This window comes from Lissotriton vulgaris, chromosome 3_1 (genome assembly GCF_964263255.1).
Source record: "Lissotriton vulgaris chromosome 3_1, aLisVul1.2, whole genome shotgun sequence".
Taxonomy (NCBI): Eukaryota; Metazoa; Chordata; class Amphibia; order Caudata; family Salamandridae; genus Lissotriton; species Lissotriton vulgaris.
In genome coordinates, this window is record NC_141689.1 from 1,570,929,546 (window position 1) to 1,570,949,351 (window position 19,806).

The window sequence follows — 19,806 nt, forward strand, 5'->3', positions numbered from 1 at the left end:
TGATCACACCATATCACCTTTTTTCTATCAGCCATGCTGGACTGAAGCTGCATTGCTGTACAACAAGGCTTAAATACATTGACAAAGCCAATCGCTCTCACTTAAGCGAGACCTATTGCCTTTGCCAATGCTTGCTAGGTCTGGTTACTGATGGATTTAGCTGTTTGAATGGCATGTTATCAATTCTTTTAAAAATACAATAACAAGAGGTACAGAGAGAGTGTGCTTCGAGTCATTGTACTTGAGCCATTGGCTTTCATTGGGGGTAAGTGTAACTTGCGTAGTTCAATGTAACGTATTCACATGGAATTACCTAAGAATTCCGCGAGATTCCGCATAATTACATGAGGAGATTATTTCTGCGTTAAGCACTATTTCTTAGCTCAAAAATGGCCTCTTGCACCCAAAATAGATACGAGAATATGAGACAAAATAGTGTTAAATGCAACAGAACACGAATAGTGTACAGGCGCTCGCTAAATGTGCTCTCGGGGTACGATTTCCCACAAGCTTGCTTCCGGTATTTAGCACTATTTTGTTGTCATAAAATAGACCCTCATGTCCAGAATGGGAACATGACGGCATTTTGCTCTCAGAAATTGCTGTAAATGCAGCAGAACACAAATAAGGAGAACTGGGGGTCACATGCACATAGTTTTTTTCCAGGTCGCAAATGGCCCATTTCGCAGAATCGGGCTGTTTGCGGACCAGAAAAAAGCATTTTCTCCATGCACTAAACTCTTTTTTGCAATTCAGTAACCTGTTACCGAATAGCAAAATGGGTTAGCAAATCGGTATTAGGAAGGGGCATGTTAAGGGCGTCCCTTCCTATTAGCGAGTCGCAGTGGTATGTAAGAATTCTTTGTGACCTAAATGCGGGCGCAAAACAGTTGCATTTTACCACCAACTTAAAATTGGTGGTTACTCATTTGCAAAGGTGAAGGTGTCACCAAGGGACCCCTTGCCCTTTGGGAATGTATGCAAAAACGTTTTTTTAAGAGCAAGCAGTGGTCCCTGGGACCACTGCCTACCCTTAAAAAATGAAAGAAAACTTTGCATTTTTGTTTTTGAAATGCATCTGTTTTCCTTTAATGAAAATGGGCTGCATTTTTTTTAAAACGTTGCTTTATTTAAACACAAACACAGACATAGTGGTCTGCTGTCCCCAGCAGGGCACGATCCCTATTTTTTTAGCAGGTCACAAAACGCGACCTACCTCATGAATATCAATGAGGTAGGTTAATTGCAACCCACTGGGAATCGCAAACCGTGTAATACATACTGTTGTACATAGCTGTTTGCAATTTCCAAATAGCGAATCACAAATATTTGCTATCAGGAAATCGCAAATGGAAATCTATGTGCATGTGGCCCAGGATGTGCTTTTGCGGTAGGATTTTTTCCCAAATTATTCTTAATCACAGCAGCAGGTTAATTACAGTTTTATCGGTAATTCTACATCGAAGAGTATCGCAGAATTACCAAAATGACTCCGGTGTAAGTAAAATTCTGTCCAGATTAACTTTCATGTGGTTTTCATGCATTGTCCTTTCTTGGGTGGGCTGTCCATCAAGTTAGGGCCATTTTGTGGATAGGTTGACTGTCCCATTTGAGATTCAATTAAAGGTTTTTAGTAATGGATTTCACATACTTCTCTTGTAGACTGAAGATGTGAAGTGTGTGATCTTCTGGTAACCTTGTTTGATTTACATCTTTTTTCGTTCATGGAGTAAAGATGGGCATCATATAGGGATTTTTGAAGATGCAACAAAAAAAGATTCCCTTTCTCCTAATACGCTTCTTTTAGGCTGCAGCGTAGCTCCGTTAATCCAGTCTGTTCCTACTCCAAGCTTGCAAATTGTGTAGGCTAAAATCGTGCTTCTTTATGGGATTATTTAGGACAGCTCATGGAAACACGTAGAGTTGCGCCCCGATTACTATTTTTTTTCCTAATTAAAAAAACAGGCATCGTTTTGGCCAATGCTTGTTTTAAAGGCTAGACTTTGCTTTTTCTTCCAGCTTTTACAGGTTTTGGGTTATCCTTCTGCAGAGGGAGCTACCGAGTGAGTTCAGGTTTTATGCCCCCAGATGCATCAAAGTTATGTTTTGAGAGTCCTTAATAGCGAGTTTTAAGGAATGGCTATTAAAGACTCGCAAAACGGGATGCATGTAGGAATCACAATGTTGTTTGCGATTCCTACTGATTCCTTAATTGCGATTAGCAATTAGCGAATCGCAAATGTGCCACAATTTCAAGGGTGCCAGGGTGTCCAAAGGACACCCTGTTGCACCCCTGAAATGGTAATGTTCACTGGTGTTGCGCACACACATGTCCCAAGGACATGTGTGTGTGTAATATACAACTTAGAAAAATGCACTAAAGTGCATATTTCTAAGTTTTTGCTTTTTACCACGTAGTTTGGATTCACGGTAAATAGCGACCCCAGATTGCGAATTCGCAATCTTGGAATGGTTCATGCATTGCATTTAAGGAATCGCAAATTACGATTCCTTAAATGCAATCGCAATTTGAGAACTCACAATTATTTGCGAATTCTTAAATTGCGAGTTCATGAACCCTTGATGCATCTCAAATGCCATTTTTGCGGGCGCAAACGGCCGAATTTTGCGATTCGCACCGTTTGCGCTTGGAAAAATGCTTGATGCATCTACCTGATGGTGTGGTACCTTGTGGTTACTTGGTGGCTTGCAAGGCACCGTAGAATGCTGGAAGGGGGCAATGCCCTAGCTGCGTACTGATGTAATGCCATTTGTCTGTTGTCCTGTTGTTCCCAGTGGGGGAAGGTGCTAAGTCCCAGTAAAGGCTTTTCAGGCCAGTGCTGTCTCTGATCTTGACAATGTGATAAGGATCAGCAGCTGAAAATGCAAAGCAACAGGGATGCTGGGCCTTGGGCAGCTGACATTATGGCTGCCAAGTTGCATTCCTCTTCAGCCGGCCGTCCCAGCCCTGCAATTCCACCAGAATACTGACAACGACTTAACATTCACTGCCATTTTGTGTACCCGTCTGTCGGCGACAATACCTAGCACCAGTGCTTTAATTGGGCCGGTACTGTCTGGTACGGAGTACCAGCACTTTTTTATTTTGAGAGAGAGTACCAGCACTTCTCAAGAGAATTGCAATACTTTTAATTGGAGAGTACCGGCACTTCTCAGAAACACTTCGATTTTTTCCATTTCAAGCACTGCCTAACACTGGTACTGATTTTGATTCAGGGGACAAGCCAGACGCCTGAGTGAATGGAGGCAAAGGGAATAAGGCCTGTGCGAGTCTGGAATGCGGCTGTCACCAAGATGGCTCCCGGTATACACAGCTAAGACCTCTGATCTATGAAGCAGGAAAACCACCGCCAATATACTGTATGAGAGGAGGCGAGCACCTGGAGAAGATATCAGCACAGGCACAGAGCATGAAGAGTCCGTATCTGACATTGCGAGAGGCAGGGTCGGATTTAGCGATGGTGGCGCCTGGTGCGACCATCTCTTTTTGGCGCCTCCCCTCAACGTGGCATCCTGCTCAGATTCCCTCACTTCCACCCGGCAAAAGGCCCCCTCATCTCTCCATAGCCCCTCTCTCGCATACATGTCATTCCTTTTAAAGCGCTGGTGCAGGCTGGCTTAACTAATCCACTCAGGTATCCACTTTTTAAATACAGAAGTGCTATTTGCAGCAGGCATATTAACCATCTGCGCTAATTTATGGCAAGTCAAAACAGTTGCTAGACAAAACTCTGATCTCTCTCTCTAACAGAAACATTTATCACAATAGTAATCTTGACATTTTCATTGCAGCCTGAAATCTTGATGCACAAGGTACTCTGAATCAGCAGCTTTTAAATCGCAATTTATTGGTAAACACAGCGCCCCCACCTAAGGTCAGCACCCCCTCCTCCAAGTCAGCGCCCTGTGCGGCCGCACCAGTAGCACTGCCCTAAAGCCGGCCCAGGCGAAAGGAAGAGGAGACTGATCTGCAGTCCACCCCACTGGATCTGGAACCTTGGGACCTGGGAGAAGCATTAGTTATGCAAAACCTGACAGGTCATACTAGCCACCTCCAGGCTTCACAGCAAGTGCCCTAAATGCTGCACCACTGGGTGGGACCAGCGTGACATGTAGAGCCTGCAACATCCCAGCTCACAAGAATATTCTTTTTATTCTTCCATTACACATTCTGTGTGCACTGGTGAATGCCACAAATAGAGTTTTCATCAGAATACTAATTTCCAACCACAATCCTGTTCTCATGAAGGGAAACCATGCAGATACATCCAGGGAGGTTGCAAATAGAGGCCCTGCAGGACAAAGCCTTTAAAGGCGCAGTGGGAGACACAATACATTACTACTTCCAAGGAAGTCAACATTCAGTAGGACACAAAGGCACAGAAAGGGAAGTGTTTATTGTGGTGATCAGGGGTGAATGTATAAAGACCACCACAGGAATCAGAGACACATTAGCGAATGACCTGAACAGCTGATGAAGACATGAACAGATTATTTAGAACAGACATTAAGCACAGACTTAGGCCCACATGCATCAAGCATTTTTGGAGTCGCAAACGGTGCGATTCCTTAAAATCGGCCGTTTGCGATTCCAAAAGTGCTGTTTGGGATGTATCATGCTATTATAGAAATCGCAACTTTTTTGCGATTTCTAAAATTGCGATAGCATATAAGAAATCGCAATTTTGCGATTTCTTAAATGCTATGCATAGTTTCCAAAAAATGTGCGATTTTTCAAATTGGAAGTGCAAATTACCACGAAGTTCAACCTCGTGGTAATTTGCAAAATTGTTTAAAAATGCACAAAAATGCATTTTTTAAACTGTTAAGTTACAGACACACATGTCCTTAGGACATGTGTGTATGTAACTTCTACTGAAAAGTACATTTCATGGGTGCAGGGGGGGTCATTTAGACCCCCCTCTCCACCCTTGAAATGGATTGATGAATTGCGATTTCATATTGCGAATTCGCAATTCCCATTCATTCCTATGGGCATTTTGGCCCATAGGAATGAATGGGAATTGCGAATTCGCAATTTGAAATTCGCATTTTTTATGCGATTCGGTAAAAATAGCGATTTTTACCGAATTGCATAAAAAATGAAAAAATAATCATGCATAGGCTTTTGCGATTTCTAAATTGCGAATCGCTATTTTTCGCAATTTAGAAATCGCAAAAGCCGATATTGATGCATGTGGGCCTTAGCCCAGGAACATAAACTGGGTGAGGCCCACCAAACCTCCTTACACTCCCGGAAAGGCTAGGCTGCTCTGTCTTTTGCCCATACACGACTTAACTACACTCCATGGGAGACAAGGCTGATTCACTGCTAGCCTCACTGATACTAGCAGAACAGGTGAAACCTGAACTGACATCACCTAGAAACAAAGAGAGATGTGGTTCATTCATAAACAATAGTCAAGGATATATTTAGCGAATGCGACAGATTCTTCTACACTTACTCTGCCTTCCTAGAAAACACACCAATGCAAGAGTACCTGGAATCAGCTGCCCCGATGGCACCTGCACGGGACTGGACACATGCCTCAGAACAGCAATGCCAACAAAAGAAATGAGTGACACTGTTAGGACAATGAGTAGTAATGAATCACCAGGATCGAATGGACACCTTGTGCAATTTTACAATTCGTTTTCCCCTAAACCCTGTCACAAACTGTGGTAACTGTATGACAGGAGAAATACTGAGATATTGCCCACAACCCAGTGCTTTAAGTGGGATGATCATGTAAAAAGTGTGTGTCTGTTGGAGAGGGGAGGGGGGGGCTATAAAGGGGGGTGGCCTATGTTATTAAGGGAGGGATTTAAACACAAACATTACATTTCTGTGATTTCCATAGTGTGCCACCTGAGTGATATGTTGGTTCCTCTCTGAGCTTTCTGTTATTTAATCCAAGTAATAACACAACTGACTAACACCTAAAGCCAGCCAGGACGGTTGCCTTTGTCAATTGTTGTTAGCGTTTCAAGATAAATGAATAAAAATATTGATTTTGTTTTAACACCTTCCATGCTCACGATGAGCTCAGCTCGTCATGAGCCACGGTGCTCATGTGCTCATGACGAGCTGAGCTCGTCATGACCGTTAGAACGCTCGCACGGTGGGCAAATTCCCCTGCTGTGCGAGCGTTCTAAAGAAACGGGTGTGCTCATGACGAGCTGAGCTCGTCATGAGCACACGACCACCGTGGCTCATGACGAGCTGAGCTCGTCATGAGCACCGGGGCGCTGCGCGCGCCCCCCTGTCCCCAGCACAGCGGGGGAATATGACCCACAGGGAAGGGGTTAAATGCTGCTGAAAATGTTTCACTTCTGAAGGAGAGACTGAATTAAACATCACTCAGGCCTGGGGAAGAGGTAGTGGTCTCCAGAGTGTCTCCATCGCTCCCGGTGTGTCCGTTCTATGTTAGAAATGTACTCAGTGCTTGAATTGGGAAAAATAGAAGTGAAGGTACTCTGTGCCAGAGTACCTGCTTGTTTCGGAGAAGTGCTGGTACTCTCCAATTAAAAGTACTACATTTGTTTCGAGAAGTGCCGGTACTCTCCCTCGCAAAATAAAAAAGTGCTGGTACTCAGTACCGGATAGTACCGGCCCATTTAAAGTGTAGTGTAGTTCCTAGTTTCCCACTAGGCCCTGCGCATTGAAATAACATAAACAGTAGTATCGACGTGGAACTGCAGATATTCCAGGCCTCCACTGACTATGCTAAACTTAATTGGGTGTGTTACCAACTAGCTCAGAGGTCACTGGAAACTTTCTTCTCTGCATGGGAAGTGATCAGCTTCCGTGGCACAGACAAGAAGGGATTCAGCTTTCCAACAACCGTGCAACATGACAAATTTGCTTCTCAGATCAAGAGTCAATCTCTAGGGTCGTGTGAAACAATAGACATGTATTTCACTCAGTCAGTTTAGTGCAGTTTACTTTCACGAGATGTAGAGAATAGAGAGACGGGCGTTTGTCAATAAAGGGTTAACATTTATTGAACAGTCTTTCTTCTCGTACAAGAGAAATGTATTGCCACAATTGCAAGACTTGTTATTATAAAAAGTACGTACAGTAAGATAAGGATTGCGAAATAATACTGTAAAAGCATTGATATGGTTTCTTAGCCATACAATGGTTAAAAGTAATAAAACATATATACATTCATATATACATTAGGCTAAAATACTCAACTGGTGCTTCTAACTACGCCTACCCCAGTGTGCCTGACCTAAGCCTAACACCTGGAAGGGGAGTAAGTAAGTAGCTTTAAGTTAAGTTGGTTTTGCCAAGGTTTGCTTCAAGAATTCTCATCTAAGGGTTTAGTCAACACCATACCTCTGAATAGAATGATGGAAGTCTGGTATTTCCTTCAGGGGGCACTCAATATCCCAGTCACCCGCGAGGGCAGACCGGAAACGCTGGAGCTGGATTTCTCTGCAGGAGAAAGGCAGCGGCTCTTCTTCTCAGCGCGTCGGGAGGAGGAGGCGGGGGACAGCGTCCGCGGCAGCTGGAATCTGCTAGGCTCTTCGCAGAGGGACGGCTGTTCAGCTCCTAAGCGTACTGCACCATCGTTCGCGCTTTAGCAGCGATAATGGTATCAGTAGCTTCACCACCAAGGGACAGCAGCAGCGTACTGCCTGCAGCAGCAATGGGATGCACAACAGGGTGCACGGCAGCAACACAGCACGACAGCTCTCATTGCTTAAGGCAACGTTGGTAATATTTATACCTGACAGGTGCCGGGTTTGACGCAAGTTTGCTGGACATAAGACGTCAATTAAAGATGTCACTAGGAAGTGATAGTTATCAGTTGCTCATTAGAGTTCCATTACTAATCAAAACACAGCAAGCAGGGATTTCCAGGTTTGCTGAGTTTTTATCTTGTTGAAGAACTCGGAGTGTTAATCTAGGAATATCAGATAGTGACTTCTGCTCTGTCATTGCACTAATTGGTTGCAAAGGAAGTGGCAGAGAACTATGCTGGAATGTGGCTCTGTTCGTGTGAGGCCAGAGATGACTTTTCTGAAAATCGCACTTGAACGGTTATGCCAATATAGGGAATAAATGGATTTATAGCCGAATAGGGGCATAAGGTCGCAGTATCGATCAGGAACCTAGATAAACACGCAACACCCACTCCACGTTTTCATGTCCATCAAATTACTAAAACTAGTGCAATTAGATGCATGTGTAACATTGCCCACCCCAAAATACATAAATGCATTCAAAATAGGCGTATATTGTAATACGTGAAATTTAGGTACTGTACGTTTTTGAAGCATAGAAATCATTCAAAAATTATTGCATATGAAATCAATGAACGATTATGCAAAAAGAATTACACATGAAGTATCTCTGACAGAAGAAGGGCGAGATAAATCATCACATAAAAATGCATTGTAATAACATGTGCTAGAGGCTGATTTAAGTTTGTTATGTCTCTAGATGTGTTTAGAAATAGAAGTTTGAAGCTTCTGTTCTCTAAGAATAGTTTTTACGTTAAGCAAAGAATTGTTCGTGCCAAAAAAAAAAGGTGAATATTAAAAATGTCCAATTCAAAAGAATTATTGCTTGACCGGGGAAATAGAGTTCCAACGCTTTAGCAGTTTTTGTTGATCAAAACTGAAGGCCGAATTCAGAGTTCATGGGAACGCTGTGTGTCGGAAAGCTTCTCCAAAGTTATTGTTTCTGTATGGGTGAGAACATCGTATCAGACAGGCTCTCAAAGAATTGGTCTACAAATTCAGGTGACAGTTCAACCAAATTCGATAGTGCTGTAACTTGGCAGGTGTGAGAATGATTGCTGTCATCATAGTCGGGACCAGCAATGCTCACAGATGGTCGTACCTGTGTGATGTTGCTTTTGTCACTCGCTCCACTGTTACCACTTGGTTGTAGCACAGGAGTCTCCACGAATGCCGTCATCAGGATTGGTAGCCGCTGGGGACAACACAATGCGTGAGCCGTTATTGGACTGAGCAAAGTATCGACGTCCATTGGTACTGCTGATGGAAGTGAAAGACAGATGTCCAACACGCATTCATTGCCGCAAAGCATACATCTTAGTACCGGTAAGATACAGTTCTGCCATATAGGTCTGAATGAAAGGAACCAGGTCATGTTTAGATCTCTCAGCCTGGCCAATCCAAGGACGTTAGTTATCCTGTCCCGGTAGCGCATTGCTAGGATTGTCTCTTCCATTCCCATGGGAGCTATGTCTGAGCCGAGGCTTGCCATAACGAAGCAGGAGGGTCAAAAATAAAATCCCTGCTACAAGTCCCAAAAATAATGGTACAAAATTAGGAATGATTCCCAAAATTGCTTGAAAAGGTGTTAGCAGTCCCGTAAAGACTGTCTTAAATATGCCTGGGATGCTTGTGGCACTAGACATGTTAAGGAGTTGGCTCAACATTTCTACGAAATGCACGGGGCAATTTGTTGATAAAAGGTCATGAACTTCAGTAGCTGTCCTTGCAACTAGAAAATCATACGTCTCTTTTGATGACGTTATAGGCACTGTTGTCTGTAAAAGTACAGATTTCATTTTGCTTAATGTATCAATTCGTATAGAATAGAGATTCAGACGAGGCCAGATGGGAGTCACTGTGTCTGCAGGCCCACTCGGGAACAATGCTTGCATACAGCATTTGACCATGGATGTTACTCTTACTAGATAACTTTTCCCTGGCACAAGGCCACAACATCTGTGATCCGTTCTAAGAATGTAACTCCCGTTTGAAAGTTGCATAAAGAAGGGCTCTATCTGAGTTGCAGGTGTGACTAGCTGGTGGCATGAAAGGTTGTTTGAATTTCCATCACATGCTCCGTGTAAATTAATACCTTGACACAAAAGTATACCGCTTAGTGAATGTTTACAATTTTCACCACTAAGAAATACATTTTTGTCGCTGTCACTATAGCAAGAATGTGTGTATGGTAATTTCCATTCAGATTTTACATATCCTTTACCCAATTGTTCATACTGGCCAGCAGGTATGTACTCAAGGCACTTTTTAAATCGGAAAGTTGTTATCGGAACGGTGATAATTCCGTGTATTATCCATTCAATGACAGGACTCTCTGACATTGTCAATGGTAATCTCTCAAGTTTTTCGATGCTCAGGATTGTATAGTCTGCTCCTTTCTGTGCCAAACTGATCTGTTTATCAGTAAGGTTAAAAATGGAAAATAATGACGTTGTGTTGATTAAACGCCAAGGCACATAGCCTGAACGAAGATTTTGCAGCGTCCAGCCTAATTCTATAATAGAGCGTAATTGAGACTGGCCATGTTGTAACATTAGCAAGTCTCTGTCTATCACATCAAAGGCAGAGGATACAATATTGTCCAACGAATATATTCTGGAAGACAGAGTCATTAACCCATTGTCCACTACAGAAAGTGATTTCTCCAAATTAATACGATCAATTTCTCGTATTTTTTCAGCAGTTTCAATTTGTTTGACTTTCCAAGCCTCGTTGTACGCAGCATAGATACTGGTCGCTATGAAACGCTTTTGACGCTGTTTGCGTGGTCCAAGAATGAAATCGCGCAAATCAGCACCATCTTTTAGTAAAGACAAGTGTTGCTTAATTTCAGCCAGTGTGGATGTTGTTAGCCATTCAATGCAGAGTTTCCCTACACTGTATGTTGTTATTATCCCTGGATGTTGTCTCTGGGAATATCTCGGGTCTAATCTGGTCATTTTTAACCCCTGTGTTTTATTCAGGAATCTACCTTGACAGCTGTTTGTGTCTGTAGGCCAGATTAACCACTTTTTCCAATCAGGATGTGTTCTGTTAAAATGTAAAATTTGTGACACGTCTAACTCAATATCTGCAGTTGTATTCTCAGGTATTGGCTTTGGAATAGACGGTGTTTTAAGGTCTTTGATCTTAGCTAGGCCAAGACAGGATGTTTGGTGTATTGTGTCATTTAAAAACAACATTTGTTCTGGTATCATGCAGGTTCTAAATAGTGCTTCAATGCCCTGTACCTGCCAATCTTTTGTACCCCAAATTGTTTTCGTTTCAATGTTATCTTTCCAATAATCAAAACCAAATGTCATCATTTTATCATAAAATGCTTCTGAATATATCAATTTAGAATTTGTCAGCATTGTTTTCATTCCTGTTTTATCTAACAGTTTGTAATAAAACGTTTCTGCATCACTGGTGTTAAACCCTGAAAAGTGTTTGAATTTATCAAAAAATGCTTTAGAACTGCTTTTAGGTGGTGTAGCACAATGTTCCCATTGATTATACATAAAAACATTTCTAGGCTGTGCAGATTTATGCAAGTAATGATCACCATAGTGTGTGTAACAGAATAACTGCTCATAACTAGATGAACCTTGTAAATAATCATGATCTGTGAATCTAGCTGACATTACTAAATCAGACATCATGTCATTAATACTGTTAAAGTCCCAATCATCAGAGAATGTAGGAGGCGTTACAAAGTCACTTAAGGAAACCTTCAGTTGATGAGGATACTTCAAGATTTCGACCGGACCATAGATCTCATAGTCTGTTTTCTCCCATACTACCCCACCAGGTATTGGAATTGCTGTGACATTTACTGTTGACAGTTCTCTTTTCTTCACGTGGGATGATCTGTGTGGTTTCAGGACTAGGTTGATGTTCTGACTTGCTGTGTCCATTCAATTGTAATAAACTTCCCTAAAATTAAAACTAAAATTAGGCTTAGTAGGAGTATGAATACCCCTGAAATAATCCAATGCTCAATCAACGGTGAATCCAGATATAATTCTTTGATTTGTTGAAGGAGTCCTGTTGTATTTTCTTTAGAATACTTTTTTGTTTCTGGCATCACTTCGGGGTCGTTTTGATCTTCAGAGAAGTTGTCGAAGTTGATGAAATAACCAGAGGCAGTTCTGTCAATCTGTCTCTCGGTAGCACTTTCTGATGCCACATCATTGTAGACTGGTGTTGTTTCTTGACGAACTGTTTCAATCTGTGTTTCAAGAGGCACGAGTTCCATGGCATTATTGCATAGTCCTTCATTTTGCACTGCAGGCTGATCGAATGTGATTAGTTTTTCAGTTTGAACCTCTTGGATTGTTGCAAGTTTGGGTATTCTGTTGTTTCTTGGGAGTCCACTGGGCCTACTGTTGATTATAGGCCACATGCTTGTGGTTTTACCAGGTCGATGGACACGACTCTGTTCTCCTTTTTACCAGCAAGGGGCGGTAGCACAACTGATCTTGTTCCGGTGACTGCCAAGACAGGTACTGCTTTTCTGTAAGAAGGCCCAAATTCCTTCTTAACCGCGATCTTTTCTCTGACTAGATCCCCAATCTTTGGAATCCAGACAGGCCTTGCTGGGGCTGTTGCTGGTGGTGCCTCGTCAGTGGTATTTGGCTGTTGCTTTAACTTTATGTTGCTTAAGGATTTTCTTGTTTCATTCAGTTTGTGTAAAACAGCCAAACGATCCTTTACATCAAAGTGCGTTGTTTCTTCATGTACCACTGACATCTGACTATCGAGGTCCTGAATACGCATTCTAATTCCGAACAATAGTTCGTATGGACTGAAACCTTTTAGAGAATTTCTTGGCATGTTGTTAAGACTAGTTTGGACACTTATTAAATGTTTGACCCACCCAGCGCCTGAACCTAATACCTTCGCTGTTATAGATTGCTTTATGTCACGGTTTTTTCTTTCTACCACACTGTTCCCTTCGGGGTGCGACGGACAAGAATACCGCAACCCAATTCCCATGCTGGCCATGGCCTCCTTATAAGCTCGAGAGCTGAAAGCAGGACCCTGGTCAGAATGGAACGTGGTAATTGCGTATGTGCTGATAAAGACTCGCAAATCTTTTATAACAGTTCTAGGCGTCAGCCGAGTGCTGGAGGCCACATTGTTAAGTGTGTTTAGCCTTAACTGTGTACAATGGGACGCGCTTCTCTTCTTTGATTGCGCAGATAGACCGCCTTATGCTGTCTAGCAGGGATCCTGAAACTACACTGGCCTGTTCATTACTGCGATCTCTGTTGCAGTTTTCACAATTTTGAGCAAAACATTGAATATCTATACTCATTCCTGGCCACCAGTACTCTGATTGTAATTCTTTCAGAGAAACCTTGATTGTTTGGTGTCTCAGACCCAACCCCATGTGTGCTTCCAGTAAGAGGAAGCCCCTCCTGCTCCTGTTTGGAATTACTCTGTCCCCCACTCCAGGGATTCGAGCAAAAGGAACGGAGTTTGCATCGATTACGTATGTATAATTGAGTGGATAGTTCACGGGTAGTGCTGCACAGTCGCCTTTTACGGTCGTTTTTACTGCCAGCATGGTTTCCCCGTCTATGTATTTATCTGTACGCTTTTTTGTGGCTACGGAAGCCGGGTTAGTTGCTTCCGCTGTGGCTGTATTAGCCAATGAATTCCCTGCAACGTGAACGCCATCACGTTGAAGACTCTGTGCGTGAATCACGTGAGTATTTTGTAGTTCTTTGTATAAAAGAGCTACCTGTTTCCAGAGCAATTTATGCTTTATTGTGGCACCTGTGTCGTCTTTGTAGTAGTTTTCAATCCAACTCTGCAGTTTATTGTTGTAAGAGTTGACGCAAAAATGAGAATCGCACACGATAAGTGTCGGGAATTCACGTTCTGCATTTTCGAGCGCCATCTTTAAAGATCTGATTTCAGTTCTCTGAACTGAACAGTTTCTTACAGATTCAGTTTTTGTTACTTTCGGTCTGAATTTACCGCACAGCCAACGACCTTTAATAATCGCACATGCTGCATCGTAGGTTTTTCTCTCTACGTTGAAATGCTGTACAAAGCTATCTGTATAGATTATACAGGCGTATTGTGGGAGAGGCAGAAGTTCGATTGGCAGAGGATATTCTTCTTCATACTCTAAATCATTCAGTTCTTCAAATTGCGGGGCGAAATAGTATTTCACATCTTCCGCTCCTAGAGAATCTACACACTGTATCCATTTCGGATCCAGTGACACTGTAGGCAGGTTTACTGGGCTGAATAGCGCCTCGAAGGCGGTTTCCGCTGTGAGGATGTTAATCCTTTTGCCGTGTGCTAGTTCTCGTTCATTTGCCAATGCGATTTGCACTGCTTTCACAGTTCTTTCTGTGGGACTGAATGTTTTTTCTACTTGTGTGTACAAGTGAGATTTAATTGAGATTGGTACCTTTTCTCCCTCATTAGAGGTTAGGTATGTGAATCCGCATCTTCCTGGGATGACTCGGATTACAAGATCGATCGTGTTGTCACGTGTATCTAATTTAGTTTTTGCTAACATGTCTGTTTGCAGTGATCTCAAAATTTCTGTGTGTTTTTGAGTCCAATTGATTTGTTTAAAATCAGGTTTAATTAGTTCGTAGAGAGGTTTAACCCTCTCTGCGTAATTTAGAATGTAAGTTCTTCCGAAATTCAGAAAACCTAGAATGGATTGTAAATTCTTCAGCGTTTTTGGAGCTTGGAGTACAGCGCACTTCTCTAAGAAGTTGTCCGCTAGGCTTTTCCCTTCACTTGATAATTCGTACCCTAAAAATAGTACTGTCAGATGGGCAATTCGGGACTTTTTAAAGTTGAATTTGTAACCCTCTGCTGCGAACCCAAGTATAATGGTGTTCACTCTTTTCAAGTGAGTATCCAAGTCGTCGTCTGTGAGATAGATATCATCTACGTAAGATAATGCCTCATCATCATATATTTGTAGTAACTCTGTTACCCTAGCTGAGAATAGTCCTGGGCTGTTCTTGAACCCCTGTGGGAGTCGACAGAATTTTTTCTGCGACCCAAATGCAGAGAAAGCGGTCAAATATCTGCTTTCTGGTGCAATGTTTTGACAAAAGAAACCATTAGAATGTCGTTTTATATTTTTTCCTAACTATGTTATTCATTAGGTCTGCACTATGCGAGTTTTGTACTGCAAAAGTTTTGCAACATGTATTAAGATGTCTGTAGTCCAAAACTAGACGATATGAATTGTCTGGCTTGGAGACAGGAAACAAAGGATTGTTCATTTGAGAGGTGCATGTTTCAATCACCCCCTGGTATTCAAGTTGATCTAAGATCTCCCTGACTTGTTTTTTAGCTTCTTGCTTTATGGGATACTGCCGTTGGGCAGTTGGTTCACTTTTTAATTGGATTTTGTGAGGAGGTGAGTCCTCATCCCATCCTACATGATTTTTATATAATGCAGGTGCCTGGGCCACTGCCCATTTCCTTGCATATGTATATTTTTTATGAATCGGAATGTGATTCGAGAAGGCAGGCATAATCACTTCTTCGCCACGAGGGCACTCCCTGACAAACTCCGGGGGCCAATCTTTTTCAGCTAACAGAATATCATAGCCTTTTGAGAGCTTATCCCAAAATAGACCTCTTATTTTCCTAGTCTTATCACCCTCTATACGCAATGTTATTTCGTATATTTTATGGGGCTCGCTAAGTCTGGTGTCGGCAGTTTCAACCTGAATGTATTCATTCGTGTCCACTGTCTCCAGATGACTCATCAAGATCTTGCGCGCTATACTGATTTCTGCTGCACTGTCCAACATTGTCAATGCCCACTCCCCGTTTTTCAACTGTGTCCTCAGTATTCTCGGCATTGTTTATTACTCTAATACTGGCTACCTTCTTTTTCTGAAATTGTGATTTCTTATTTTGAGCAGGTTCCTTGTCTTTGGACTTGGTGTGCTCTCCTGGGTCTGACCGTCCTCTTCTTTCCGAATTCTGTGGAAAAGATCGAGAGGGACGTGTATCAATACTTTGATATCTATCAGGTTTTTTCAGATTATCCCTATTTCTAAGGTTATATCTTTTCTCAGAGGGCTCCCTCTGGGGAGACTGGTGTTCTCGAGTCGGAGTTCTTTCCCTCCGTCGAGGAGACCTTCCTCTGGACTGGAAAACTTTTTCCTTAGGAGTGGATTGTTTATTTCCATCCCAGCTCTTTTTAGGAGTGTTTAAATTATTTTTAATAAATAATTTTTCTGGATTTTCGAGCAGTTGGGGCTTTACCGGTTTCCCACCCAAGCTGTCTCTACCTAATTCTTCATAGCATTTTTCTATGATTTTTGCAAGCTCAACATGATCTTCTATAACTGTTTCCTTCAACTTCTGGCGAATCGCCACAGATGCTGCTTCTCCTTTTATGTTGGCTAATAATATAGCCGAGACCTGCTTGAAGTCTTTCAGTAATTTCATACCAAGATTTAAAGCGGGCTCTGGACCGTATTCATTCTGAATCTGTTTTAGCACTTCTGGTATTACCGCCATAGACGGAACACCGTGTGTTTTTGTGTAAATGGAAGCAAAGACTGTACCCCAAGTGTAGCAGTCCTCCACATGTGGTGCGATTCCCATAGGAAGGCAGATTGTCAAGATTCTGTGTTTCTCTATAGGGGTAGTATCAGGAAATACTGCCTCTATTTGAGTGATTTTCTGTGCTAACCAGAAAGGAATTTGTTCCCGTTTTACGGGTGTTTTACCAAGACATGACTGTATGTTCTGTGGTGTGATTTTATTAGTGTTCCCCTGATGAGGGGTCAGCTGTGGTACATTAACAGCTGGTTGGACTGTTGCAGTCCGCATTACATATTGGACTAATTGCCTATGTATTTTAATTAATGTTTTTAGCTGTACTAACAGCTCTTCTTTAGACATTTTTACAATGTCCGGATCTGGTGTTTAGCTGGATCGAACCGGCCAAGTTGCTCCTGGTCTACCTAGTGGACCGAGCCTGGTAATGTGATCATTGTGTTTTAGGGCGCCATTAAACCAGAGCAGGTGCTCTTGAAATTTAAGTGGAATTTCAATCTCCTCGAAAGGAGCGTACTCTTCCGGGGGTTTCTCTATTTTGTAATAGTGAAACTCTTTTGTTATAGCGTTTACCGCTGGAAAGTTTATCCATGAATAGAATACCTCTGTCTGCCGATATTCGTGAGCCTCTATCACGAAAATTACTGTACCACCTTGAGGTGTCAGTCCGTTTTCTATAAGTTTTAATGTTATAGATCTTCTTAAATGGACCGGGATGATAATTGCATCCGGGTCAGTCTGTAGGAGACTCGAGTCCTCCTCAATTAGTAGGGATGCCAGCCTAGCTGCTTCCCTTTCTTCTTCACTGTCTGACATTTTATAAATGCAGGCTTTGCAGAGTAGGTCTCCAAGGAGACAAAGATTAGGTGCACAATATTTTGGAACACTGTATCCTTCAACGTTGAATAAACCAGAGCTTTACATAGGAATCTCTTCCTACTAAGGTCGGGCAGATTTTAACCTTTCACCCACTCCAGACGTCTATTGGAGTATTTACGGGAGAAAGGGGTCTGTGTGAAATATGCACGACTGAGTTACTCTAACGTCTTGCGTTAGTTTATCGCCTTACCAAACGTTTGGGCCCCATGTAGTGTAGTTCCTAGTTTCCCACTAGGCCCTGCGCATTGGAATAACATAAACAGTAGTATCGACGTGGAACTGCGGATATTCCAGGCCTCCACTGACTATGCTAAACTTAATTGGGTGTGTTACCAACTAGCTCAAAGGTCACTGGAAACTTTCTTCTCTGCATGGGAAGTGATCAGCTCCCCTGGCACAGACAAGAAGGGATTCAGCTTTCCAACAACCGTGCAACATGACAACTTTGCTCCTCAGATCAAGAGTCAATCTCTAGGGTCGTGTGAAACAATAGACATGTATTTCACTCAGTCAGTTTAGTGCAGTTTACTTTCACGAGATGTAGAGAATAGAGAGACGGGCGTTTGTCAATAAAGGGTTAACATTTATTGAACAGTCTTTCTTCTCGTACAAGAGAAATGTATTGCCACAATTGCAAGACTTGTTATTATAAAAAGTACGTACAGTAAGATAAGGATTGCGAAATAATACTGTAAAAGCATTGATATGGTTTCTTAGCCATACAATGGTTAAAAGTAATAAAACATATATACATTCATATATACATTAGGCTAAAATACTCAACTGATGCTTCTAACTACGCCTACCCCAGTGTGCCTGACCTAAGCCTAACACCTGGAAGGGGAGTAAGTAAGTAGCTTTAAGTTAAGTTGGTTTTGCCAAGGTTTGCTTCAAGAATTCTCATCTAAGGGTTTAGTCAACACCATACCTCTGAATAGAATGCTGGAAGTCTGGTATTTCCTTCAGGGGGCACTCAATATCCCAGTCACCCGCGAGGGCAGACCGGAAACACTGGAGCTGGATTTCTCTGCAGGAGAAAGGCAGCGGCTCTTCTTCTCAGCGCGTCGGGAGGAGGAGGCGGGGGACAGCGTCCGCGGCAGCTGGAATCTGCTAGGCTCTTCGCAGAGGGACGGCTGTTCAGCTCCTAAGCGTACTGCACCATCGTTCGCGCTTTAGCAGCGATAATGGTATCAGTAGCTTCACCAACAAGGGACAGCAGCAGCGTACTGCCTGCAGCAGCAATGGGATGCACAACAGGGTGCACGGCAGCAACACAGCACGACAGCTATCATTGCTTAAGGCAACGTTGGTAATATTTATACCTGACAGGTGCCGGGTTTGACGCAAGTTTGCTGGACATAAGACGTCAATTAAAGATGTCACTAGGAAGTGATAGTTATCAGTTGCTCATTAGAGTTCCATTACTAATCAAAACACAGCAAGCAGGGATTTCCAGGTTTGCTGAGTTTTTATCTTGTTGAAGAACTCGGAGTGTTAATCTAGGAATATCAGATAGTGACTTCTGCTCTGTCATTGCACTAATTGGTTGCAAAGGAAGTGGCAGAGAACTATGCTGGAATGTGGCTCTGTTCGTGTGAGGCCAGAGATGACTTTTCTGAAAATCGCACTTGAACGGTTATGCCAATATAGGGAATAAATGGATTTATAGCCGAATAGGGGCATAAGGTCGCAGCAATCGATCAGGAACCTAGATAAACACGCAACAAAAGCACTGCATGTACTCCCTCTTTCTCTACTTCTCTCATCCATCTACATATCTTACACCTCATCTCTTTCCTCTTTACCACCAGCTTTTCACTTTCTCCTGAATGTAAATCCTTGCACCTCCTTCACTTCAACACTCACCACATCCTCTCACCTCTAAGCATTTTTATTTGCGTCTTTTACTTTCGTTTTGTTCATTATTTTGACAACTGGGTCCCTCTTTCGGAGACATTTGCACAGAATTACAATTGCACCTGAAATAGGTTTTCATTGAGCTGTAGGCTCTGCAGAGAGGCCAAGAACTGTATACTGAACATCTTTTTCACCCACGGACAGATACTCTGAGAAACTTGCACTTCCTTCAGCCTCCAACCCAGTACTCTCAATCACTGCCCATTAGAAAAACTTTGAGGCACCACAGTACTAACTAGCAATATGCAAAATGAAAATAATACAGAAACGCAGCATCCTGGAAATAGCTTACTTAATACTGCATTCCCAAGAGTGCTAAAGATATGAAATAAAAAACGACCTGGATTACCTTGACGTTTTTTTGCTTTCCTTCTTCAGGTATCGGCCAGTGCGTTTGCCAGTAAAGTTAAGGACATGAATATAGGGTGCGATAGGGGCCCGTTTCAATGTTTGTTTTTAATTGCTACCAAGACTAAGACCCAAAGGGACTCATTTAAGGCCTGACCAACATCACTAGAAAGGCCAGAGCAATAGTACTTTGTCACTCCTGGGCATTGACTATACAATATTGGCTATAATATTTCAATTTAAATTAATACCAATGCCATCTACTCTGGTCCATCCAGACCAGAATGGATGTATCCCTGCTGCAATGCCTATCCATTTTTT